The 13,068-nt window shown below is 34.0% G+C and overlaps 1 pseudogene; it reads left to right on the top strand.

The window, feature by feature from the left end:
- The first annotated feature begins 1,054 nt into the window (after positions 1-1,054).
- On the top strand, positions 1,055-10,342 carry LOC131011286 (chitin elicitor receptor kinase 1-like; annotated as a pseudogene).
- Positions 10,343-13,068: the final 2,726 nt, after the last annotated feature.

Raw genomic sequence — 13,068 nt, 5'->3', positions numbered from 1 at the left:
GACGAGGGACCCTCCCTTCCTCCGATGTCGGCGCCTTCTCCTTTCGCCGCCCGCCTTTCTTCGGCTTCGACGCACTATGTGCGGCTGACGACTCCTCGCCGCTTGGGGGCTCCGTCCCCAAGATGAATCCCAATAATTCGGGATGGTAGTCGCTGGAGATATCGGGGACCCAATTTGGGTCATAGTAATTGGGAATGTATAGATCCATTTTTTGAAGGATTTGAAAGAGAGGATGAAGAGAAAATTGAGTTGGTGTGGGAGAGATGATGGAGATAATTGTGTGTGTGAATAAATGGTGGAGGTACATATATATAGAAGAAAAAAAAACAAAAATTAGCAACGGTCAAATAGGAGAATTAGGGAAAAACAAAAAAATTAACGATCAAATAAGAAAAAAAGAAGGAAAAAAAATAAAAATAAAAATCGGCCAAACAATCGAATACAAATTCAAATTTTCGATTTTTTTTTAATTGGCACGTGCAATGTACGTGCCTAATATAAAAGTCGAACAAGTATTACTCGAAAAATCGAGTAGGCCTCGAGTAAGGGGGAGACTGCATTGACTTACTCGAGTAAGCTAGAACGAATAAGCCACCGTGGATGTCTTATTGAACCCTTTACACAATATTTTTTTAATATGATTTTGGTTTCACCTCTAATTTAAGACATAAAAGATAAAGTGTCTAATTAAAGCACTCTCTTGAATGAATGCCGTGAGTTTTCTTGTCTTCACCAAAAGGGCTACTAGATTTGTGCATTTCATTTCATAACTTGAATTCAAAGTGCAACAATCAACATTTAAATATTTCCTTGTACGTAATGCCATCGCTTTCAAGGATTTTTTTTATTATTTGTAGAAATTGTCCGGCAACAATAATTAAATCTCATAATATCACTCAAAACAAACAATAAACAACCAGTTTGGAATTCTAGTTTTTGCCGGTTTACAAATCAACCAATAATCAATTAAAGAAAAGACAAACGAAACACATGACACATATATAAATTATCCCTAAATAAACAAATTACAACTCATAATCCCGAGCCATCTACCTCAATTTTTATTTTAAATGACAATACAGCATTTTGGCCTTAACAACTTCCATCATAACATGGAATCTTCCCACCATTCATAACATTCAATTTTCCTCCTCTTCAAACCTCCCCACAAAATGAACATATTTTCCAAAAATGAAACCAAATTTATCCCAATAGCAATCTTCTTCCTCACATGCTTCGACGTTGAAGCCAAATGTAAAAACGGATGCGATGTCGCAATCGCATCCTACTACGTTTGGCAAGGTTCGAATCTCACTTACATTGCCAACATTTTCAACCTAAAAATCTCTGACATTCTACGGTACAACCCGCAGATCCCGAGCCCCGATAGTATCCGAACCGGGGACAGGATCCACGTGCCATTCTCGTGCGAGTGCTTGAATGCAGATTTCCGAGGGCACACATTTTCTTACATCACCCAAAAGGACGACACCTATAGTAAGGTCGCGAAGTTTGCCTTTGCAAACCTCACAACCGACTATTGGATCCAGCGGGTCAATGTGTACGACCCGACCCAAGTGCCCGACTCAGTCCCCATCAACGTGACGGTAAACTGCTCGTGTGGGGACCCTAAGGTGTCTAGGGCATACGGGCTGTTTGCCACGTACCCCCTCCTCCCCGGGGAGACTTTGGTGTCCTTGGCCGCGGACACGGGCATCCCGCCCGAGTTGCTAAAAGAGTTCAACCCAAGTTCCGATTTCGATGCCGGGTCGGGGACTGTGTTCTTGCCTGCCAAAGGTGAGTAAGCTTTCTTGCCTTTTTGTATAGCAAGTTCAATTAAAAAGACATTGATGACAATTAATTTTTTTTTCTCTATTATTTTCAATCACGAGTGTTCATATGTTCTATATTGACCAGCCTAACTTATATGGTGATAAAATTTCAGAAAATTTTTATGAAATATGAAGGATTGAAGCTAGGGAACTAATTAAATGGAATATGAACTAGCTGGTGAAGTTATACTTTTTAATTTGTATTTGAATTTCGATTTTTCTATTTCTTTTTATAATTGTTGGTCGAATTGAGAATCCAAAAGATCAATCAAGATCGAATAGTTTGATTATGGGTGCGACCGTGCGAGTGCGAGTAAACACTCATCCCGTTATTTGTTTGAATTAAATTTCAACTTTATTCTTTAAAAAGAATGTTATCTTTAACTTTAATTAAGCATCAAAATCATGCTTCGTTTTAGCTAAGTATAGAGTTGTTTACATAAATACCTTACTTGTTTTTGAAATCCACGGCATATATTTGTGACGAGATAGTTTAATATTTAAAAATAAGTAAATTAAATATTATTGTTTGCTGATGGAGCATTCAACGAATTTATGACAAAATTTGTTGTCTTGTGAGGATGACCGGTTCATATATATTGTGTTTGATTCTAGTATTGGTTGCCTCTCGACAACACAAATGACTTAAAAATTGCACCAATTGCGACTTTGCGAGTGTGATGCCAAATACCCAGTCAGACTCCTCAATCCCTTATCTCTAATACTTTTTCATTTTTATTTTTATTTTTATTTATTATTTATTATTATTATTTTATTATTATTATTATTATTATTATTATTATTATTATTATTATTATTATTATTATTATTATTATTATTATTTAAGAAAAAATACATAATATTATTTTTTGTTCAAACTTCTTATTGTAAAAATTGTCGGGTTGTAATGTAAATATTCAGTGCAATAAATTATACAAATTCAAAGGTTGCCTTTTATTGCTCTCCATGAGATATGATTGCAAATCCAAATTTGAACATAGAACCCGCCGTTCATCGATGAATCTCATAATTCCAGCATAAATATACATGGTAGAGTATCAGATTATTGAATTATCTTAAGCTCATCACCTTTCTTATAAAAGCTAGAGCCCATAATCGACTGTGTCTTTACGTTCCTTCTTTGCCTAATGAATCTTCTTTGGGGTATTTACTATTTAAGATTGATAAATATACATGGTAGAGTATCTTTTATATTTGGTGTTAGGATTTCTCCAACTCTATCTTTTCCAACTGCATATGAAATAAGCAAGTTAGTTCAACCTATGGATGGCATTAGAATATTTCAATATTCTGATTCATTTTTTTTAATTAAAGGATCAATAATGGCTCTACTATCAATACACTCAAATGTAGGATTATTTTTCCACTATCAATACCATTTTCCACTATCAATACACTCAACAATTTTCTCAACAACTTTTATTAATTACACATATTTTTCACCATGCATCAACACACCCAGTTTGATTTGGTCCCACTTCTTTTATAAGAGTATTTTGAACTGTTACACATTTTTTTTTCGTAATTACACACTTTTACTATTATTTCACATATGTGCGCAATAGTGTATTTTACATTGATACAAGATTTTCGCAAAATTGTGAAAATAGCGAAACACTGTTACACACTTTTTTTTTTATAAAAGTGTGCAATAATTGTAAAAGTGTGTAAAAATCAGTCGGAGACGTGATGATAAAAATGCAACTGAGGCGTCAATTCTTGCCATAAAGCTGAGAATCTAGAGAGAATGAAAACCCTCTAGATTGGAGATTTCAAATTGGCAGAGAGATAGGGATATATATATATATATATAGAGAGAGAGAGGGAGAGAGAGAGAGAGAGAGAAATTGGCTGGGAGAGAGAGCAGTGGAGATCGAGGACAGAGGCGGCGTAATGGCGTCGGTGGTGGCGAAGGAAAATGGTGGCACACAATAGAGAGGATGGCAGTGGCGCAAAAATGAGGAGAGAGAGAGAGAGAGAGAGAGACGAGGAGCCTCGTCGTGTCTGTCAAAATCAACGGATGCAATAAGAGAGAAAGGCGACAATAGAGGAGGGGATTTTCGGCAGGGAATCGAGAGAGAGAAACAGAGCGAGAGAGAGAGAGAGAGGCAAAAGGGAGAGAAAGAAGTGAGGAGAGAGAGAAAGAAGACCTGAGAGCATCAGTGGCAATGGGTGCATGTGCAGGGGTAGGAAGGATGGCGGCGGTGCATTTGCAGAGTGGGAGGGAGAAAGCGACATTGCATCCGTAGAGCGGGGAGAGGGAGGAGGCGGCCGCGCTAGGGCAGAAGAGGAGGCGGGGCGGTGGGAGACTAAGGTTGAGGGGAACCACCAAGGGTTGGGGAGTGTTTTTTGAATTTTACTTCCTCCGTCCACCAATTCGTGTTCTAGGAGGAGGGGCACAGATTTTAAGAAAAAGTGTATTGTTTATTTATTGAATGGAGAAAGGGGCACGACTTTTAAAAAATGATTTACTTGTTAAAAAAATAATTACTAAAAATGAGTAGGACACGAATTGGTGAACGAACCGAAATGAAAATTAGGACACGAATTGATGGACGGAGGAAGTATTTTGTTTTAATCATTAAGTATACTGGTACATTTACACCAAAAAGACTAAAATTTTCAATTTTTCATCTTCATGGGTATTATTTGTTTTTACTATATGAAAATATATAGATTGACCTATTAACTAGATCTTCAATTTTATGCAGATCAAAATGGAACTTATCCCCCATACAAGTCAAGGTAGGAGATGCTATTTTTGAATTTTTATTTTCAATTTCACAATTTCTGCAGTTTCATCTAATTCCCTTCTTCGTTTGTTGGTGCAGTTCAACCGGTTCGTCTTCTCATTCCAAATTGTTTGAGAGACATTACTAATTTTGCTCCTGTGCGACTTTCTAACTAGCTAGGGTGCAGGCATCTCTGGCGGAGCTATTGCCGGCATATCCGTAGCAGCTGTAGTGGGGGGGAGCTCTTTGGCAGCGTGTTTCTATTTCGTCTTCTACAGAAGGCGAAAGGTGACACAAGAATCATTGATTGCCCACAGCGACACCACGCATGGTAAAATCTTTGTAATTTACTCCAATTTTGTACTCCCTCCGTCCCACAAATCTTGACACGTTTGATTTCAGCACGAGAATTAATGAGTTGTAAATTAGTGTTTTAAGTGTGTAGTTAATAAAGTATAAAAGTGATAAACTAGGAGAGAGAAGGTAATAAAAGCGATAAAGTAGGAGAGAGAATGTAATAATTATTACCTTATTTGGAAATGTGTCAAGATTCGTGGGACGACCTAAAAAGAAAAACGTGTCAAAATTCGTGGGACGGAGGGAGTACTACATTTTTCCTCAATGGAATTAATCCCATAGAATATTAAGAGTTTTGGACAAATTAAGGACCTTTCGAATTTGATCGAATATTGCATGGGACATTTGCATCTGAAATTCTTAATTTCTTATACTCTCTTCATCCACAAAAAATAATAATTTTTTGTCATTTTGGAATGTCCACAAAAATTAATATCTTTCCATTTTCAGAAACTATCTATCACATGGTAGGCCTTATTTTTAACTCAGAATACAATTAATTATTATTATAAATACTATTTTTTTAAGTGGGCCCATTTCTCCACTCATAACTCTTTTTATTAAAACTCGTGTCGTCCACTTTAGGACTATTTTTGGTGGACGGATGGAGTATAAAAAGCATGAGATTATTAAAAAATTATATTATAACTATTAAGATGGACAAAAATATGCTCATATTTTGCAAATAGCCCCTTATGGTATTCAGTCAAATTCAAAAAAGCTCTTTTAATGTTTTATTTGGGTGAAATCGTTAATTTGATTTCCAAGACATAAAAGTTGTGTTTGGTCAGAAATAAGAAGGCTCATGTTTGGCTTTTAATTTTATTTGTGTTTGATTTTTAAGATACGTCTGGCCGGATATTTGAACTTTATCTTTTAATATAAAAATAAGAATAAAAATAAAAAAATAATTAATTTTATTATTTTACCCTTGAATTCATAATTAAAAATATACTAATTGTGAATTTATTTTTAACTAGGACAATTCACAATAAAAAATAAGTTTGGCCCTGAATTTGTTAATTCAGGATAAAACAATATTTTGCAAAAAAATGATTAATTTTTATCTTCTCTTTTTTTGGTATCTTTATGACTATGTTTTATATTTATATAAAAATGATTATTTTGTGATGAATATAGGAGTTGGCAGAATGGAGATGGAGTCGGAATCAGGTAGAGTTGTTGGCAGTGCCTCTCCGAAGCTGAAGGGCATCACGGTGGATAAGTCGGTGGAGTTCACATATGAAGAGCTAGCTTTGGCCACAGATGACTTCAACTTGTCTAATAAAATTGGGCAAGGTGGATTCGGAGCTGTTTATTATGCAGAGCTAAGGGGCGAGGTATAACTAATGCCATAAAAAAACGTTACTTTTTCATACATCTTTCAAATTCTCATTTACCACTTTGAGGTATAAAAAAAGGAATAAGTTGTATTTACCACTTTAATTATATCTCATTTGCTTTGACATCATAAAAAAGTCGAATTGATCGTATAAGTTTTGGGCAGTTGTTGAACAAGATAGGGTATTATAATTTTATAGTGTCTTATAGAAAGTGAGATAGATAAATATATATATTATCGTTTAAAATAAATATGATATAAAAGTTTACAGTCACCAATTTAAGTGATAATTTTATACATCATTATATTATCATTCTATTTGGAAGGATAATAAGCAAATACAGCTTTAGGTGTGAATGCCCAACCTTGAAAAATCAGAGCCCAACCGAAATCAAAACTTAGATTTTTTTTTTTGAAGTTATATTTTGTTGGGTTAATTATGTTTTGTGTCTTCAATTTTAAGCATTTTTCAGAAAATATGATAAAGTTTTTTGTGTGAGTTGGTAAATGCAGAAAGCTGCAATAAAGAAGATGGACATGCTAGCATCCAAGGAATTCCTAGCCGAACTCAAGGTCTTAACCCATGTTCATCACGTCAACTTGGTAATACTCCAATTAAACACCCTCTCTCTATTTAATTATTTTTATACATATATGGATTCAAATTCAACTTAATTTGCATTAATATCACATTAATTTCTATTTTAAAATCTTCTGCTGAATGCAGGTGCGTTTGATAGGCTACTGTGTGGAAGGCTCGTTGTTTCTAGTTTATGAGTACGTTGACAATGGCAACCTAAGCCAGCATTTACGCGGTAAAGGTAAATAATCAATCTATATGCCGCAATTTGCAATTACAAAATTTGTTTCTTTTTTGTTGCAAATTTATCATAATAAAAGAAGGGATAACAAAAGTCAAAACGTTGAGAAAAATTTAAGGTTATTTTTAATTAATAGTCCCAACTTTGACACTATGATGGTTTCGAACTTAAAATAATTATAAATATAGCATATTCTTGTCTTCATTAGTAGTTCGAGTAAAAAATTTCTACCAACTTAATTTGCCTACAAACAACTTGAAATACTTTTTTTAAACCATTGAAAAACCAACGAAAATTTTTCTTAAATTGCCCAAAAATTATGCGAGTTGGACAACTAGTGAACGACATAGATAAGTACAAGTATATAATACTCCCTCCATCCACGAAATGAGTACCCATATTTCCTTTTTCGTCCGTCCACGAAATGAGTACTCATTTCCCTTTTTTGGCAAGTGTACCACACACATCTCTTTAATTAATACACTCAAAAAGTGGGACCCTTCAATTATTTACACTACACTCCATACATTTCTTAAAACCCGTGCCGTCCACAAATGGGTACTCATTTCGTGGACGGAGGGAGTATTTTTAAATTCGAACCAAAAAATCACCACGATTTAAGAATAACTCCAAATTTTATCACACCATCTATTTTATCCTATATTCTTTAAGGTGAAAAAAATATTACCACATCAAATATTAACCCATAAATTTTTTATCACATCAATACCTAATAATAATATTATCATGGATTAATGAATAAATTAAAATGAGGTAAACGTGTTCTCCACGGTAGAAAATATATAAAAATAATGAAAAAAATGATGAAAATATATGTTTTCTATTGTTTTGCGTCGAAGAAAACGTATATATGTGTGCATGCATATATTGTTTGATATTGAATTTTGGAGATTCAGTTACAGAGGCATTAGGTTGGTCGACGAGGGTGCAAATTGCCCTTGATTCAGCAAGAGGGCTTGAATACATTCATGAGCACACAGTTCCTGTCTACATTCATCGTGACATCAAATGTGCTAACATCTTGATTGACACCAACTTTCGTGCCAAGGTAATTAATTATTACCTACAAATTATATATAATTAATTAATATATATATTAAGATGCATGCATGTAGATTAATTTGTGTTGTTTTAGGTTGCTGATTTTGGGCTTACCAAACTAACTGAGGTGGGGAGTGCTTCCCTCCAAACGCGTCTTGTTGGAACATTCGGTTATATGCCACCAGAGTAAGCTTAGCTTTTCACACCACAAAAATAGCACTTGAAAAATATTCACTTTAATTTGCATCATATTTGATGTTCCACTCTTTTTCTTTTTTCTCATATTTTTTTCTTCAATTTTAATTTTATATGATTTAATTTAGTTCTCTAATGATTAACCAGGGCTTATATCATTCAATTAGGGTATATACTTATCTTTTATCATTTAATTTTATTTTTACCAATTAATAATTCATTATTAAGAAGTTATATAATTATTTTAATTTCAAAATTTTAAAATAAAAAGTTATATAATAAATTTTATTTTTATAAAAATAATAAAATAATAAATACAATAGTGAAATACAATGATACATATAAAAGGAGAAGCTTTTAGTTATTTAGTCCCAATATATCAAAGTTGAAAGTGTACTCTGAATTTGAAAATGGACATGACTTTTAGTGTATAAGCGTATTTCCCTTTTTATTGTTTTATTCTTAATTAATTGACGAATACTTCCGGAATTTTTTTATTGTGATTCACCCTTTAAATAAGACAATTCACAGTAAAGTTAAATTTGATTATAAATTACAATTTAGATAAGACAATTTCACTATCAAACTAATTCTTGGTTGTGAATTTTCGTATGTAATAGACAATTGACAACGAAATTTATTATTGGTTGTAAATTAACTGTAAAATAGTAAAAACGACTCTTTTTTTATACTGATGATTAATTTATATCATTATCAACTTAAAATTATTGTTTTTTTAGTCCAGTAACGTAGGATATGTGTGCAGGTACGCGCAATATGGAGATGTTTCTCCGAAGGTAGACGTCTACGCCTTTGGGGTAGTTCTTTTCGAATTAATATCTGCAAAGGAAGCAATTGTTAGGACAAATGAAGTCGTCGCAGAATCAAGAGGCCTCGTTGCTTTGGTACTAACATTGTTTTTTTTTTTTTTTTGATCGGACAAAGTCATGTTAGATGTTAGTAATTAGTTCCTCATCCACTCCAAGAACCACCTTATCTCTCCATTCACCAAAATCCACCTTATATCTCCAATCTCCAATTCGCTCCCAAGAGACCACCTTATCTCTCCATTCACCAAAATCCACCTTATATCTCCAATCTCCAATTCGCTCCCAAGAGGGATCGAACCCGGGTCACTTCACTTAAGTGAGGATCCGGTGGCCAGTGGGCTAAGCCCCCTGGTTCTTTGGTACTAACATTGTACCTTACATTATTGCATACATCCCTATTTAATTGAAGCCTCGTAATCAAAATCAAATATGTTGGATTTGCAGTTTGAAGAGGCCTTTAACGAGCCTGATCAAACGCAAGAACTGCGGAAGTTAGTTGATCCGAGGCTTGGAGATGACTATCCTATGGACTCTGTCTCTAAGGTAGACCAATCTTTAAGTTAGGGTCAATCGTGCACGTGTTACATTTTGTATTTCATTAAGGACAATTTGTATATGTGTCGTTTTTTTATAGGTGGCACATCTTGCTAAGGCTTGCACGCATGAAAATCCGCAATTGAGGCCGAGCATGAGGTCGATTGTGGTGGCACTGATGACACTGTCGTCGTCGACTGAGGATTGGGACATTGGCTCCTTCTATGAGAACCAAGGCTTAGTTCATCTCATGTCAGGCCGATAGCAATTGAATTTACAAGGGTGGTCGATATAGTGAATTAGACAGATTTGGATCTCGTGATATGCCGTTTGATTGGATGGACTCGGCTCGCTACTTGGTTTTCAGATAATACTACATAGAATTAGTCTTGTCTTATGAGATTTTGACCTCAATCTCAGATAACTTCGAGACAATTTAATCTCGAGTAATCAAAGTTTTATAATTTGATTTATCGTTAAATATTATTATGTACTAACCTCAGATAATAGGTAGTTTCTTTTGTTGTGTGCTTCTTGAAAATTGATGTACAGGGATGCTAGAAAAGATTCCCTCTGACATTTTTTGTTCCTTTATGTATTACTATTTACTTAGTCATTTTTTTATCTCCCATGTATCATCTTGGTGGACGTCGTTTTCCACCAAATAATTCCTGCAGAATTATCAAGAACTAATTATTATAATGACAAGCAGGGTCGATCCCACAGAGAGCAGGTAAATCATTCAATTCGCTAAAATCTATAATTTTGGTGATGCCACCACGCCTTAAATTTGAGCAAATAATTATCAACTAAAAAGCAAATTAAATCAAATAAAATACTCTAGAAAATAATCAATAAAAGGTAACTCGGCTCGAATAAATCCATATCAATTTAATACTCTATTCATCGACTCAAAGATTAACTAACCCCTATCAACCAACCAGTTATAGGATACCGTGATACGCACTAACATACCTCAATTCCTACTTACTGTGTCGATAGACGGCTGGATACGTCAGTCCTGCCTATTTCCCTTGTTAAAATATAACCTAGCTGGATACGACAGTCATAGATTTAATATTCTAATAGCATTAAGAGGAATGAATCCAGTTTAAACCAATTATCCTAGATACGCTAGTAATAATTAATCCACCAATTTATTCCTACTACGAACATGGTAGCTTTATCACTAATCAGTCCTATTTCAACAATTACGGATTGGAGGTGCTAATTGATTGTAATCCAATTAAACCTAAGTTGGCCAGACTTAAATAAAATCAGAATTATCTTTAAACCCAATGAATTAATTGGAATCAATAGGAATCAATTTTATACTCAATTAGGTCTCACAGATTATTAAATCAATACTTCATTATTCTCGCCGAATTAAGAAATTAGCCACACATAATTAAAACTAGAACAATCAAATAAATAAGATCAAACATGAAACAATCAAACGTAAAGAAAATAACGAGAATTATAGTAAAACAAAACCACAATTGAACAATTGTGTTCTGCCACAAATAAACTCCAGCCGCCAATCTCCCACAAATCCGAAGCAAAAAAGCAAACTAATTAATTCTAAGATAAACGAATTGTGTATTGCAAAAGTCAACTCTAATAAAACAAAAAAAAAAAACTTGCGGCTCTTAGTAATTAGAAATTAAAACCTAACATATATATATATATATATATATATATATATATATATATATATATATATAGGGGGCCGCTCCAATGAGACCCCCTAATTTTAGTGAGATCTAGGGCACGATCTGGTGCGTTTATTTTATCAATCCTATGGCTGATATTGTATCTGGAGGGTGATTTTTTTTCGCAGGGTTCGAATCCTGGAGGGAGCAGAATATTTTAAATTTTGTTATTCATCAGTATATACTGCATTGTTCATCAGTATATACGGCCCTGTTCATCAGTTTATATGTCTTATTCATTACGAATTTTTTAAATTTTATTTTTCATCAATATATACATCTTGTTAATTAGATATACGTTTTGTTCATTAGTATTATATGTCTTATTCATTGTACTCATGTTACACGAAAAATAGGGGGTCTCACTGGAGCGCGCCCCTACTGTAACACCCCGTACTTTTCCTCATGTTGTGAGATAGTGTCTTAACACTAATAAGAGTACCGAGATGTCGAATTACGAGACTTTTTTTTTTTTTTTTTTTATGAGCAGATAAGACGGATTGTCTTTTTTTTAGAGATACGAGTGAATAAACCGATGATGGAATTAGAGTGATGAGATTTGAGAAATGAGTTGAGATAGAGATGCTGATTGATTTTAAGCTGAGATTTTATTTTATTTCCAACTACCGGGAATAGAGTTACCGGATACTGATTTATTAGAGATTGACTGTCCTATTAAGAAAAATAGGAATACTGAGTTGGAAATAGAGTCGAGGAAGAAAGAGTGAGAATCTTCGATAAATAGAGTCGGTCAGAGAGACGTCTAGCTTATTTGAGCCTGCCGACTATTTTGATGTGATGTTATGTGAATTTACATGACTGAATGATTATGTGATTTTCATGATGTGTGTCACTGTGACCGAGTTATTATGATTTTTATTCGAGACCTTAGCATTTGGAATTTTGATTGAGTTTCCAAAGCAAGTATGGGTTATTTTTATCGAGAAATCGAATGATGCCGGTTTATGAAAATTTTTCCGAGCATAATTTTTTTTTTAAAAAAATTATTTTTCTTCCTACGAAGAGGAATATTATATATATGTGAGTGCACTAATATGAGTGCTATAATTATTATTTTGGTCACATGAATATTTATGATGTGGTATTTTATTAATGAGTGACTTTACCATAGTTTTGTGATTTTATTTGATCACCTTTCACACACTTTATTTAATTACCCATACCATATGTTATATGCCTAAATTTTGCTAAGTAAAGAATTGAGAGAGTAGAGATTTAGAGAGTAGAGATTAAGAGAGTGTAGAGATTTAGAGAGAGAGAGATCAAGGCATTAATGCCAAATATTCTCTTAGATTCACAAATATTTCCAAAGATTAGCCAAATCCTTCTATATCTTGCAAAGGATTTTCCTCTCTCTTCTCCACCCCATTTTCGATCTCTCTCCCTCTCCCTCATCTCTCACTTCACTTTCCTCCATTGTTAGCCATTGATGAAACCTTCGAAGCTTCACCCAAGTATGCCAAACACATAAATCACTACTTAAATCCTCCATAAACACATCCTATTAACTTGAATTCAAGAGAATCCTTGAAGGAAGGCTTCAAGACTAGAGAGAGAAAGTTTGAGTTTTGGTGAAGAACTTGAGTAAGTAATCTCTATATTCATAGAT

This window comes from Salvia miltiorrhiza, chromosome 2 (genome assembly GCF_028751815.1).
Source record: "Salvia miltiorrhiza cultivar Shanhuang (shh) chromosome 2, IMPLAD_Smil_shh, whole genome shotgun sequence".
Taxonomy (NCBI): Eukaryota; Viridiplantae; Streptophyta; class Magnoliopsida; order Lamiales; family Lamiaceae; genus Salvia; species Salvia miltiorrhiza.
This window is presented reverse-complemented; position numbering and strand designations above follow the sequence as displayed.